Below are 15,179 nucleotides of genomic sequence, written 5' to 3' on the forward strand. Positions count from 1 at the left end.
GCATTCCTATCTATAAAATGGATGTAGTATATTTTTCCTTATATGGGTGTAGAGAATTGAGATACTTCTGTGCAGAGAAACTTGGGATCTATAGGGCTGTTTCCATCTGAGTCATACTATGTGGGTTTTTTTTCGTTAGATGTTTGCAAGTAGGATTTCAAGACACTTGTCTGTGGTGTTGAATAGAAACGTATTGTGTGCCAGAATGTGGTAGGGCAGAGGAAGATTGGATCACTGCGTCTTTTGACTGCCCACATTTCTGGCATGTGTATGTGGAGCAAAGCGAGAGGATGAACCTGGCTGACACAATTATTCTTCAGTGCTTACTTTACCTGCAAAGGCCTGTGCTCAGGAATGTCAGACTGACCACAAACAGAAACGCAAGGGAAAAAGAGAATCCCTCTGTTTCTGGGTGTATTTTTCTTGATGATCCAAGATACTTAATTGCCAGTTCTACATCAGTCCATTGTATCTGGAGGTATAATGGAAGCCAAGGATTGGAGCAGTGTGAATGCTGGATTTGGTAGGGCAATAAATAGGCCTGAAAGCTATTGGTAATTTCTTTGACAAGTGCTTGAGATCTTCACCCCTTCCCTGTCTCTGGGAAGATGGCATATACATTGAAAGTCACTGTGACCCCTTAAAATGTATGCATATGGAATTCATGGTCTTTGAGTCCTCTGACATGGGCAGTGAAAAACTTCCACCAGAACATGGTAGGGCAGGGCTAGTTTACATTTCTGCCACATCACCAACATTTGATTCTCTCTCACTCCTTTTCCCACCTGCTGCATGTGTAAGGGAAGTTCTTAGTCCCTTTTGGCCCTGGGGTTGCCCTTCCCAGCTGCATACTGCACAGCATGCTCAGCCTGCCACCGTGCACCATCAGCTTTTCAGGAGCTAATTGGATAAACTCTACTGTAGAGCCCATTGAACTTGCCTTTAACAGTGCTTAATTAAAGTGCAGAAAGTTTGAAGAGATAGCAAGTTAAGGCTTATCCAATAATGAAATGGCACTATTCTACCATCTGCTTCCTTCAAGACGTTAATTGCTTCCACATATTTGTTTGTTTTAATTAGGAAAGAACCTTGATTAAAATGGAATGAGAAGGAGCAAGGGTAGAGGAATGAAAGGCTGGAAGGAGAGGAAGATGGGAGTGCAGGAGAGTGAGAAAGGAATGGAAGATGAAGGTTTGACCATGCTGCTGAGTGTTGATCAGCAGCTGTAGAATAGCCACCTAGGAATAAGTATTTTGGCACTCGTGGACACAGCTTGGACAAACAACGTAGTGTTGTATCACTGAGAAACTCAGTCATAAAAGATGAAAGGAACAAATAAAAAAAGCAAAAGCATTTTTCCATGGAGCAGGCTGTGTTATAACTGCTTCTTACCTACTTCTGCAGAATCTTCCCTGATTGTGCACTGTGACTGCAGTGTTTTGTTTTTGCAGTCTTGGGTACTAACCCACAGTGAAGAAAAGGTAAGCAGACTTCTCCCATGTTCGCTTCTTTTTCTCCTCTCTCTTGAACTACCATCCGTCTGCATTAAGCTCATCTTGGAAAGACTTCAGTTTCTTATGAGCGGCTCCAGATAAAAGCACTTTCCAATGACTGATAATCATGTCTACTAGAAGACTAATGTCAGCAATTTTCTGAATAGATGACCAATAAAAGAAAACTTAAAAATTAATTAAAAACCACACTTCCTCGTATTCCTAAGTAGTGGCATTGGCTGAAGCTTCAGGGATAGAGGGTTAGAAACTTTTAATTTGATTCATTTGACTCACCACTGTCTTTCCTTTTTCTATTTCTTTCTCTCCATATCTGTTTTTTTCCCTTCCCTTTCCCCTTTTTTACCCTCTTGAGAGTGAAGTCTGATTTCCCAAGCAAGTATAAATGTAATTAAAGTCAAACACAGCTCTTAAAAAAGGGAATCAACTAATTTCTTTTCTGGGCCATTGGTATTGTGGACAGATTTTGATAATGCAAAAAAAGCAGCAACGCAGGAGCATGAAATGGGGTTATCGTAGTCATTGAAATAATAAAATGTTTAATAGCATGATGAGTAAAAATGCTTGTTTTACAGGAGACTTTAGGCCTCGTGTTCTCGACGTTTCTTCCTCACCCTGCTCTCTGACAGAGGCTGTAGCTTTGACATACCCAAATCTACTGTCCCAAGGATTCTCAATTTTTTTTATATGCCACTTAGGATTTTTTTTTAATCTCTTTCACTAGTGGAAAGTAGTTCCATTCCCCTTTGGCAAGTTTGAGAAAGCTTGTGGTCAAAGAAAATTCTTAACTTAATCTCTTACCTGAACACAGAAAAAAAAATCCCCAAACCAAAATGCTCACTTGATCACCTTGAATAGATTTGTGAATGTTTTCTTTGATAACTGTGGAAAATGTGTATTCAAACAGTTATTATGTAGTACATACGGACAAATATTTTGTGGCTTGGAGGGTTAGTACAAGGATGGGAGCATGGCTTTTCACCTGTGGATCTCTGGTTCAAAATCAAGTGCTTTAATTTTGTTCTTAAAATATACTGTAATTGTTCCCTTGGGGCAGGATAGTAGACTCAGTGGATCAATTCTAATCACATTGCTTAGTGTTATGCACTTGAACATCTCCAAGATGTAAGCTATAAATGAACCAGAGGAAATTCCAGGTTAGTAGGGACTGCATATTAAACTGAGTGGTATGCTGGGGTACGTTGGGGGTTTTTTGTGGACATCCCTATTTCTAAATTAATTGGGTTTCTTTTTGCATTTAAAACCCATCAAATTCCCAACTCAATATGATACATCTTCTGCCTCCATGCGGTTCTGGTCACCCCACCTAGAAGAAGTCTGGAAGACATTCACCAGACTCACGCTGGTATCTCTGTGAAGAGGCATGGAAGCGCTGGTGCTCCTCAGCTTATAAGAGGGCTAGGGCAGGGAGTGCTCCAAAAGCCACAGTCGTCTGGAGAAGGGGAATGTGGCCTCCAGTTTTTAGGTTATAGCCAAGACTGAAGTGGAGAGGAGATGGATGGCTTTACTAAAAGTGTGTGGATATGTGTTTGGGTGTTGAGGAGTAGGATGTAAAATGACTAAGCAGGAGCCTGACTTCCACCCTGGCAGTGGGCAATATGAGACAACATTGAAGCAAGAATATGGTGAGGAGGAAATGAGGGAGCCCATGCCAGCCCCTCTTAATGCAAAATTACTGCAACAAAGACAGGCTGATTCCTATGTGCAGAGTCTTGTGTTTTAAGTATGAAAGTACTAAAAGAGGATGCACTGGCTGGGGTGGCTGGAGACACCAGTTTCTAGCTGGTGTCTCAGGAAAATCCTTCAACAGGAGAATTTTCTCAACAGAAAAAATTGTTGGGGAGTGTTGCAGAGTCTGTTAGGGATGAATGTCTGAAGAGGAAGATGTCCCTCTGGGTTTTAGGATTCTTAGCTATTATGGGTGTAAAGATTAAGGGAAGTTTGTTCTTGAAGTCTGTGAAATCAATTGAATCAGTGTGGTGTGGGGTTTTTTTCCTTTTATTTTTTTTCTCCCCAGCATTGCTGCTTAAATAATTTTTCTGACTTTATTGCTACTACCTACCTAAATAGCAAATATTCTGCTGAACACTACTATTGCCTTCCTCCTCTGCTCAATCATGCACTCCTGCCTCTATGGTACTGTTAACTCATACTTTATTTTCATCATCATAAAACAGCCTGCAGTCCTGTGGTTTAAAATCAACTAGTTGAGTAGTGAATGGCAGGTGTAGTTTGGTACAGTTGCAATCTTAGTTTCTCCCACTAGTTGAAAAAAGCTATTGGGAATATATATTTTAGGAGATATACTTTGAATGCCTCTAATTCTGCTACCCTGGATGAGCAGTGTTGGTCATAGTGAAGCTGTACAGGATTCTCTTGGGAGGCATCTGACAGAAAGCCAAGAGTGAGCTGTAGTTGAAGGCAACAGACTGGCTCAGTGCTGCAGAGTAACTGTATACTTTTATAGACATGTATTTTTTAACAGGTGACTACTTCTAGCCTGTATTTGTGAGGTAATCGGAAGACCGCAGTGGACTCACAGGTTTTCCATATCCTTTTCCTTTTTCATTTAATTCTGTAGGAAATCCTACATTAGGGATTCTGTAAAGGAGTTTACAGTGATGTATGTCTTCCCTTTCCTGTAAACTGTGGAGACACTTTTACTTTTTCCAGTAGTACACATTGCACATGTTTGAAAACCAGTTGCTTTGAAAGCAGCTTTTCATTTTTTTTTAAACAATGTTCATAATTAAGTGTATCTAAAACCTCGTATTTTTTCCACAATGCTGACTTAAATATACAAGTATGCTATTTGTAGCTTTCCCTCTTTATTTAGATCTTAATTAAATGCACAGGGGGACTTTCTCCTGTTAGATGCATGTCTTTTTAGTTTGCCTTTATTTTTGGCTTTTAAAAGCCCCAGAAAAGTGGAGGAACATACAGGAGTCTATAAAGCAAGCTTAAATAGTTGTACTTAGCTGATCTTTAGTGCTGGTCAGTGCTTCATACGAGAAGTCTGCCTGACTTTACACTTTCCTTTCCTCTGAGCCTCAGACAGTTTAGATGACCACTGGTCAAAAAGGGAGTTAAATGTACCCATTTTTTCCCACATGGTTGACTGCCTGTTTTTGGAACCTCAGAGATGAGTTCTCCCTTAGGGAGTTTTGGGGGAAAAGAGGGGTTACATTTCTCCTGATTGAGCCATGCATGAACTGTGGGCCGTGATTCCCACTTAAAACGCAGAGCAGCCAATGTACAGATTCACTTGATTTGTATTTAAGTGGAGAACGTGAGTGCCCCAGTTTCCTATGTTGTATCACAGGAGGGAGGTATCATATAGCTGGGCATGGCAGTCCCCAGGGAGGTGCAGACCTGTCAGCTGTACACGACTGTGCTGTTGTGCTCTGAAAAAGCTCTCTGGTGCAGGTGGAGTGAGAAGGCAACTGGAAGAGGGTCAGGAGTTGAGACAGATGAAGGCTTCCCCACTCTCCACCATTGCCCTGCCTTTCTCCCTGCTAGGTAAACCTGTGCTTCTTTGGGCCTGAGCCATCAAGAGTAATGAAAGAAAATCTGCTATGTTTTATAGATGCATCTTCCCTTACTTAATTTGAGGGTGGACTGTTAATGCCATAAAGGAAGATAGGTTGCTCTTATGTTAGCTTGTCTTTTGAGTGGTTTGAGCACTTTATGATCACTAATTAAACTTTACTATGTGGCTGCTGTAGTCATAGCTATATCCCCTGAAAGAGCACTTTGCCTAAGGCCACATAAACAGGTCATGAACCTCCTTATTTTGACTCATGCATGTACTCTGACTGCTAGAAAATGAAGCTTATTGCATGAATCTTATTACTGAGCAGCAAAATATTGTCAGTCAATAACTAGGTGCTATAGATAAAGTGAGTTAAATTAGCGTGTGATGAAGTTACATGGGGGAGAGGTTTGGCCTAGAATCTGGCAACTGCCAGGTTGCAGGAACCATCTGTTGCCTGTGGTACCAAGTACTCATTTTCATTAGTTACTTCTAAATCTCAGTTATTCAATGCAATTTGGAAACAGACGTTCTGCCAGGTTATTACAAGCACTTCAGGTATCTTCCTTGTAAGTGTTGATTAGAAAAGCTTTTCCCTCTGTTTCTCCCATACTTATTTTTGTACTCTTGACAGGTGTGGGGTGGGAGACTGGAGTGCTCAGTCTACCCAGGAATGAGTGCTCTCACTAGTGAATTTTTTTTCCGCCCACATGTTTTAGCTATATCCTAGGCAGAATGTCTTCTTAGGTGTAAAAAGGAGTGTTACTGTTTGTTCTTTTCCTTGCTTGCCTTACTGGTGGACAGCAGGAAGATTATTGTTGCTCCTGGTGAGGGAATTTGGGGCTAATCCTGCAACATTTCTCATTGGCTTCCAGTTTGCCACCATCTAGCAAAAGCTGTATGTGGAACAAGGAGATGAAAATTGGTGCCAAAGTAGAGTGAGACCCATCACTGCCTCATGATGAATCTCTAGAGCTATGAGGAACTTCCCAGACGCATGCTGAGCTGAGTGCAGGGCTTGGTATGAAGGGGAAAAAGTGGGTGCTGCTAGAAAGAACTGCTCATAATGTTTTTGTCAAAATAATGGCTTTTCAGAATGTGAAAACAATGTTAGCAGAAAGGATGTATTATTCAGAATGTTCAGATTTTTTTGTTGAGAGGGAGGGAAATACATTTAAAATTGATTTGAAATGAAAAGTTATGCAGTTGCTAGGAATGAAGCTATTTATATAGCAGTCTCAGTTTTCCCACTTTTTCTATTCTATACTCCTTTCCCAGAAGAAATAAAAGTAAAGTGCAAATAATGACTGGAAGTAACTATATCCAAAGCTAGGTAAGTTAGAATATTTAATATTTTAATTAAAAATAGAAAATTCAATTAAAGCACCTCAATATAATAAATGTTCTTTTCATTTTCACTAGTGGCTTTCATAACAAACAATTATCCCTTGTCAGCTGTATTGCCAACCATACAGAGATTCTTATTTAGTATGGCAAATCACAAAATATGTCCCATGCAGATATGGAGTACAGTACAGAGATATTCCCTGAGCCACTATCACATTTGTAACCTGAGAAATTCTGGACTGGGCATCTGCAGGAATTCAAGTATTTTCCCTGCACTCTCTTTTTTTCTTTTTTTTTTTTTTACCTTTCCTATTTTTAAAATATGTGAGTTTGAATCCTGACTTGAGCAGGTCGAGTTGGGATTTTGAATTCGCAGCCCAGTCACTCAGAATGTCAATTGTCTTCCAGGGCACTGCACTGTGAGTCCCAAGGCTGGAAGCTCTTTAAAATACCATCTGACTTTTAAAGGAACATTTGCAGGAGAATATATATCTTTTAAGTCTTTCTAAATCTACCAAGTGTGATTGATTTATCAATATGTAGCAACTAATGTTTAAATAAAGAGACATGTCTTCTCCAGTGGTGTTAAAATACTCCATTAGAAAATTTGAAATAATTTCTAAGGGCATTCATTTCCTCTGTGCTTTTAGTTGGCTTTTTTTTTTTTCCCCGAGCTCATGTGAGGTATTAAGCTGGCTGCCAGACTTTGCTTCCTGGGTCTGTGACCCTGGCACACTGCTGGGTTTAGGGTTTTGATGCAGGGAGAGAATCAAGAGTGCTGTGCAGTGCCCCTAGTCTGTTTCTCAGGTGTTGAATGGTTATTTTCTTTTACTATTTCCTTTTGTTTTTATCCAGGTTCATTTTAAAATGTATCAGGAAATTGTGCTCTTTCCCCACCTTCCTGTGGTCATGCCTGAGTACTTCTGACAGCTCAGGACTGTCCAGCCTCTAGACTTCTTGTTTTAGCTAATGTCTGCCTCCTTGTCACCCTGTGTATATTCCTTTTACACTTTGCTACATGTGCACATTCCCTACCTTTTTGACTTCTAGTGTTTTGCTTACTCCAGAAAATGTCATTACCTCATAATTAGGTGGTCCCACTGAAATAAGCAGATTAATCCTTTATACTTGAATTTTGTAGAAATCCTTTTGTTTTGCACATCTTAATGTTTGTTTCTGCATTTCAGAGCAGCAAGTTTCTGAGGAAAAGACATAACTAGAGAGAAAACTTATAGGGCAAAATAGTGTGAAGTACAAAAATACAATCCAAGAAGATGTAGATGAATAAAAAAAACAATAATGAAAACCCTGTCGTGTGTGTAACTTGTCCCAGTCTCTGAGCTGTTGGGCTCACGGGGTTCTTAAGCCTAAAATTATCTGATCAACAGCCTTCCTTTCAAAACACATTCTGCCAAAAGCCCTGTATTTCTGCTTTGAGGGTCCCTAGGGCTCAGGATCCTAGGTAGCCTTTACTAGAGCTGTTTCAGTCCTTAGCTGTGAGGCCATTGCTGCGGCAGTGACAAGTTTGTTATTCCAGCCTTGCCAGCAGGCAGTCTAGGTTAGGTGGAAGATTGCTTGGTGCACACTGACAGATCACCATGTACTGCTGCAGGCACAGGCCAGGCTGAAATGACTCCATGCAAGCACAGCGTGCTTAGTTTATTTCTTACCTGTCCCATAATTCCTGGTCAGTTTAGAAACTGACCCCTGTCGTGCAAAGCTACAAGTAATTTATTTGATGATCTGGAAAGTTTTCAATATCCTCAGCCATTTAAAGTATTATCCTTTTCCAGCCAAGACACTGACCCTTAAAGATTTTTACGAGCAGTCTGTCTTGGCAAAGATTTCCACCTTCATTTCCCCAGCATGCTAGAGCTGAGAAACCTATCTATGCATAACTGCTCATCATGTCCCCCCAGTTACCCGTAAGTAGAAATGGGGAGGGGGATGGGGTGGAGTGAATTTTGGCAGGAATTTTGTATATCAGAGGATGAAAACAGCAGACAGCTGGAAGAATGCATTGATTTCCCATGGCAGGGGATTCCCAGGCCGCCATTGTGTATACACCCACCAAAAGCAACATGTTTGTGGCTAGTGATGAGGGAGGAATGTGGTTCAGAAAGCAGAGACCTAATCTCACAGTGCCTGTAGACTTCTTGAGCACTTACCGGGGCACCAGTGTCTGCTCCCTGTGTTTGTCAGCATCAGTCACTGTGAGAGCTGTGTGAATATGGATCCCTCACGCTTCAGTTCCAATGCTTAACTGGGCTCCATGAAAGGGATTTGGGCTGTAAACCGAACCTCGACTGTTTAAGGAGCTTAGGAACTGAGCTTAGCATTGCCTGTGCTCTGGACAATTTCTAAACACCTTTTGCTAGGTTTAGGTGTTTTTATTTGTTTTGCTGGAAGCTGAGTATAAATTTTTGCAGATTCTGAAGTTGCAAGAAAACAGAGTGCTAATGTGTTACATAATGGGAAAATCCACTGTAAATTGCAAGATGTCCACGGGCCCCTTATTTCCTTTTCAAGTGGATGGTGCTTATCTTCCTGTGAGCCAGCAGACTATAGGAAATGATCTAAATTAATTACTGGCCATACAAATGACAGGAAAGTGTGGCCAGGTGCAGTGTCCCCCTCTATACATGTTATGTTTTTAGTACAATAACAGACTTGATTGCGTCTGCCTCCTGTCTATCACAACATTTAAAAACATAAAAACTTCTCTGACTTACCAGAAATCAGGCTCAGGAGTGTAAAATATGTTGAAAAGTGTGAATTGACTATAATCTGTAAGTGAATGACAAAATGAGTTTAACCTTTGTTCTTATTGTAGTCTTTCTGATAGTCCTTTTAAGCTTTTTTCTTCCTTTTTTTTTTCCCTATATGTCAGCTGCACTATAAAGGCATTTTAGTACTAGCTCAAATACAGAAAATCACAATCACATGTGCAGTGCCTAGTAGCTCTGTTCTTGACTGTGTTGTGCTAGATTCTGCCAGACAGAAAAGAAAATGTTTTTGCTTGTGAAGAACTTAAAAATGCATATGAAAGGAAGAATCAGGTGGATAGATACACAGCTAGGAAGAGCAAGGTGTTATTGCTTGGTGTGCCAACAATTAGTTTTATTTTGTTGTTGCTTTTTGTGCTTTGTACCTTTTCCTAAAGTTAAGTAGCTGACAAAGCAGTGCACCAGTGACTTTTTTCCTCTTGCTTCGAAGTTGGGAGTTCCTCACAATGTGTCTCTCCTCTGTGGAGTGTCTAGTACTAGCCTGCCTCTGTAGTATCAAATACATTTTGGAGGAAAAGTAAACCCATTCTACACTGATAGTCTTACAAAAATCTTCTTGGAAGCAGCCTCATTTTCAGACATTGGTGTCATGCTCAAACTTCACTTTTCAGTAATGATGAGCACATTTTTAAAACACTTGATTTTTATTAAAAGAAAATGGAAATACTGTGTATGTGTCAGATATGGGCTCTGGAAGAAGTTTTGCCTCGATAGTAATTCTAGCAGTGTGAATTCACCACATTCCCTGCTAACATTCCCTGCTGTCATGTGTGCAGCTACTGACTTTGCATTTGATATATTAAGATCTGGTAGAATAAACAACGCTACAGATCTGTCCAGGCTTCTTGGTAGCAGAAAGGAGAGGATATGGGGTATGGAGACAGACCAACTACAGAGGGAGTAAAATAAATGATAATGATTCAGAACTCTCCAACTGTTGAATTTCAAAGTCTTTATAAAGGCCAGTATTCTTTGTTCTCTTTTAAGGATGGTGGAATTGAGGGAAGGTCAGTGTTCCCAGTGCAGCTGCCACGGGAATTACAATAAAAGGCCGTTGAGTTTTGCAGAAATCACTCTCCTGGTTAGTACTGGCTCAGAGATGGGGGAGTCTGGTTTCTCCTGTGTCACAGTACAGAGCAATAACTGCTCAGCTGCTGCCAACGCTTCCTTTTAGCTAGTCCTTGTTAGCGGAGAGTTTGTGGTAATGGGAGTAATTAACACACTGGGAGTCATTTCTGTGTCCTGGAAGGGAACAGAAAGCCATCAGAGCAGCCCTAGACATGATTGCTCTGCAGGGTTATTTTCTCTCTCTCTTTCTTTCTTTTCCATTGTGCTTGGGTTTTGATTTTTCTTCTTTGTGTTAAGAAAGCTAGAGAGCTGAAATGGTCTGTAAATTGCAGTCATGCTGAGCCTGGGCTAGGTAGGCTAGTTAAAGGTCACTCTCCTGGACTAGATGGCCTCCTCTTGTGGGGTGGGGAGAGTGTTTAAGTAGGGAGTCAGGAGATTCCTTGTGGTTTTTTTAACCCTTCTTCTTCCAGTGTAGATTTGAAAAGCTCTGGTTCTAAGTTAAGTTTGTTTAAATAGGCCCAGGGTGTAAAAACGCTGGAGGGTGATTATGATAAAGTGTTAACCCTTCCAGCAATCAGATGACTTTCCAGCCTGATGGGTCTGAAGTGAGGCTGTGCTGCCATAGTCCCATGCTGCTTTATGCACTAAGCACTTTATTAGCTTGCTCATATCCCTTTTGAGGCTGCTGGTGGCATTTCAGCTGTGTGTCTTGCCAGTGCAGGTGAGCTCAGCTCCCCCATAGATAGATGCCTAGTTTGGGTATTACACCGTGTTTCTGGAGGTGAGCTCCAAAGTTACACTTGTCATAAGCAGTCATTCTTGCCCTCCCTGAGTGAGAACTAGGAATGGGGAGAAGAAGGGGAGTGGGCTTAAACTGATTGCAAATCACATGCCCAGGTACCAGGAAACCAACCAATCAACCACTTACCTACACATTACAATTTATGGTGTATGAATGTGCATGTGTATATGCTAATCCACTACAGGGAAGCAAAGAAAAACTAATTCTAGCTTTATAGTCTAGGGGTTTTTTACTTTCTTTTAAGAGAACGCTTGAATTGCAACCCCCCCCTTTTTTGTTCCTTGCCTTTTGCTTGATACAGTTTTTTTACCACTGTCTCCTGGGGAGCTCTATGCTGAATTTAGGTAAGAATTGGGTAAGTCCATATCTAATTCCAAGAAGGAAAAGCTAAGTCTGCAATATATGTCAGTGGTGGGAAGAACCAGTGAACACAGAATACATCTTCTCCTTGGGCTTGGAGTGGGGCAAAGGCATGTGTGGTTCTCACAATGATGTTAGAGACTGGCATGAATATTATATCCCTGGAAACCATCCAAAAGAAGTCAACAAGTGCTCTGTGTCACCCCCAATCCCTAATTTTAAGATGTTTGCCTTCGTGTGCATGTCTCTCTATATCCAAGATAAAGCCCTAAATCTCACTATTTCCTCTTCCGTTTCTCTCCCTGCAACCAGTCAGCCAGTAATATAAGATCCCATGAAGTTCTGTCAACTTCAGCAGGACCTAGGTGTGTTCAACTCTTTGCAAGGCAAATCCCCATTTTCAATTGCACTTGCAGCCTCTTCACTAAGCAGAGCCCATCTTATCTTATCCCGACCCTTCTGAGCAATGTAGTGCCACCAAAGTCTCCCTTGGTAAGAGAATCATAGAATTGTGTGAATATAGAAGCTGTTTGCCTCTATCTTCATCCTAGTTCTTTCAGCTCAGCTCCCCTGGCACCACCCAGAGTCCTCTCCATCCCAGCAAGGGGATGATGCAGTGTCCAGATTTATTGCTGAGATGCAAATGCTGCTAGAGGAATTAAAAACTAAATTAATCCCTGTGGTTTTCTCTAGTCTCTTGAATTTCAAACCCTCCATGTCCCTCTCAGTTCTCTGTAAACATCTCACCATGCATCCTTGCTGAGGATGCTGTGTATGGGAGGATTTTTGTGCTCTTTTTTTTTCTGCAGCGACAGTAGCAACTCACAGTTTTCACATCTACATTTTTCATTGGAAGGGTTATTTTTTTTTGTTATTCTTTCACCCTTTGTTTTTAGCCACAATTCATCTGGGGATAGACCAGGCAGAAAGATTTCTGCATAAGAGATAGGGGGCTCTGAGGAGACCCACACTTAAAGCATTAGCCAAAAGGAGCCCATTGTTCACTAGAGAACTGGATGAGTGAAGACAGACTGAATAAATACTATTAATTTACCATTTATCTGCTGCTAGCAAGCTTGTCTTTTAATATCAGTTATTGATTGTGAATTTTACTGGATTATTTTGAGCAACATATGTCACAGAGCTGTAATGATCTGATTGCTGTGCTTCGGGCCAATTGGGGGAACACACATGGATGCAGAGCCAAATTAGGGTCCTGTTTACCCCTTCCTGAAACTCCTCTGCTTCTTTAGGGCCAGGGAAATAAAGAAAGCCATTGGATTTTGTTTATTTTACAGTGAAGGCATGGACAAAAGTGAGTTCACATGGGGTATTAATACATGGATCTTAGGTGACCAAGGCATATTTTTCCTTCCACTCGAAGTGTGACATAATGAATACTTCCAGTTACGGAAGGGAGTAGAAAACTGGGGGGGCATGTAAACCTTTCCCATCAGTGTGTCAGTGGGATTTTGTCCAGCATCCTGAGGTGGAATAATAGGACTTACACAGGTTTGCATTGGGCTGCAGTGACAGGGCTTTGCAAGGGAAGCTAGCCTGTCTTTGGCTTCATCTAACTCTTCTTCTGCACTAGAAATTGCTGAAAATTACACTTTCAAATACAAATAAGTCCATCCCCAAGCAATTAGCAGCCAGAGAGGGAGGTAGTGGGGGAGGGAGGGCAGGGAGTGACAAACCCATCTCCTGCAACCTTTCTGTGCAGTTGGGTAAATAAGCTGCGGAGCAGCACTGTGCCCAGCTTTTCACCCTCTTTCCTAAGCAGGTCTGTTGCGAGATGTTTTCAAAGATGTTAACCCTGCATACAGAGTGTGCCAGTCAGTAATTATGGAAATTAGTTGGCAATTAGATAATGTCACTCACTCTCCACATACAGCTGATAAGCAGTTGAGAGCCACTCCAAAGCAAGGGCGAGACCCCCTCCGTGGGCTGCTGAGCAGATGGCTCTGACCCGGCATTAATAGGCTGCTGTCAAGTTTGGGAAAGTGTGTGGTGGTTGGGTAGCACTTGCCCATGGCACGGCAGTGGGAGTGCCTCCCTTCCCCAGCTGGGGAACTTGTGCAGCTCTGTCGGTCCTGCGAGTGGGACGTTTCAATAATGCAAGTGGGTGTGTTTCCTGCGGTGGGTTTTGTGTGTGCGAGGTGCTGAGCTGTCTGTTCAGTGTGCAGGTTCCTCGCTGTCGCAGCTCTCAGCTGGGCCAGGGAGGCAGTACAAGCTGTTAGAAGTGCAGTGGAGTTAACTTGCTTGCTGGTGCCCATCATGAAGTCTTCTTTTGCAAGATGTGATCATGCTGTGACAAAGTTTGAGATTTCTCAGAGTTAAAATATGTAAGAAAATAATCTGGGATTCTATAGTTATTGTCCCAAACTGTAATGTATTGCTATGGTAGCAGTGTGCTGTATGAGGCTGCTAGGGTAGTATTTATGCTAAAAATAAAATGGTAAAGCAGAAAATTATTCATTCTCAGTGTGTCTTGGAGGATCATTGTGAGAATGGGTGAGGCACACAGAACTGGTGTGTCAGGATTTACTCTCTCAAGGTTAGGATTCAGATCCTGCCTGCTGCAATAAAAGGCACTGGGTCTTCTGAGTTTTTCTTGAAGACCCTGCTACTATGTAATGAGATATGCTCTCACAGACTTTACTGTGTGAGACACAAAACTGGAATAATGGGAAGTGCTGTGAGTCAGGAATGACGTGTGCTGACAGAACTCTGGAGGAGCCACAGATGGCCCCAACCTGTTAGTGGCTGGGTATGGGCAGCCTTCCCAAAATCTGAGCTGCAGTGTCTAAAAGGCAATGAAGCACCCAGCAGTGACACCTATATTTCATGTTTTTTGTGTCATCTTCCTCTTCTGAAACAGAGCAGGCACTGTCTTCTTTCAAAACAGCTAGAAAGGGATTACCTTGGCTTCTCTCAATCAAAACAGAGAGGGATTGTCTCGGCTTCCCTCGTTCAACAATGCTATTCCTATTTAACCATTTCTGCCTGGTTTCCCTTGTTAACTGTGCCTTTTGTGTTCTCCTGATGAATTTGTATCGTTACAGAAATCTGTACCACAGAGGTAGCCTAGTCCCTTTACTGTAGCTTTAAAATAACTCGAGGATTGAGGCGACCCATGGAGATCGAGATTTCTTTGTGTGTGTAACGCAGGGTTTCAGCAGCCTGGGGTTGGGAGAGATTGGTAGACATTTTGGACAGGTGTTTGAACTGTACATGGACATACACATCTCAGCTGTGGTTATCTATCATGTTCACACCTGCTGCTGCTGTGATTTACAGCATCTTTCACTGGTTATCAAAGAGTTGGTCTTTTAAAACAGGTAGAAAAGTGTAGTAAGACTGAGGGCTGACTTTGATGCAAATTGTGCAATTCACCCTGGCCAGGAGAACTTAAAGCTTGGGTGAGAACTCTGCTGTATTGGGGTCTCTGTGAGTGGTTGGTGCCATGCTGGGCTTGTCTCCCTTCTCAGCTCAGGGTGAGCATAGAGCTGTCTGATGGAACAGTGAATTTTGCTGTGGTGGTGGTAAATGTTTCAGGGAGCTGTGAACCTGTGAGCTGTTGGAAGCACATCGCTGGCTAATTTACACACATTATGATATTCCTATTCCCATCTCATCAGTAACTCCAGGCTTGGGTCATCACTTTTGCACTTACCTTCCTCTCACTCTATTCTCCTTCTCCATAAATCATGGGCTATTTTAGTGGATCCTCTAGGGAGCACAGAGAAGAA

The 15,179-nt window shown here is 41.9% G+C and overlaps 1 protein-coding gene across 7 annotated transcripts in view; it reads left to right on the forward strand.

Moving 5' to 3' along the window:
• Positions 1–15,179, forward strand: part of NRXN3 (neurexin 3) — a 1,019,488-nt gene that overhangs the window by 49,177 nt on the left and 955,132 nt on the right. The window contains exon 2 of one of the 7 annotated variants that reach the window (XM_027672716.1): positions 1,081–1,191. The exons of the other annotated variants lie outside the window; for them this stretch is intronic. The gene's annotated coding sequence lies outside the window, so the exon portion shown is untranslated. The remainder of the gene's footprint in view (positions 1–1,080; positions 1,192–15,179) is intronic. 7 annotated transcript variants of the gene reach the window in all.

Source organism: Neopelma chrysocephalum, unplaced genomic scaffold (assembly GCF_003984885.1).
Source record: "Neopelma chrysocephalum unplaced genomic scaffold, ASM398488v2 Primary Assembly neopelma1_24, whole genome shotgun sequence".
Lineage (NCBI taxonomy): Eukaryota > Metazoa > Chordata > Aves > Passeriformes > Pipridae > Neopelma > Neopelma chrysocephalum.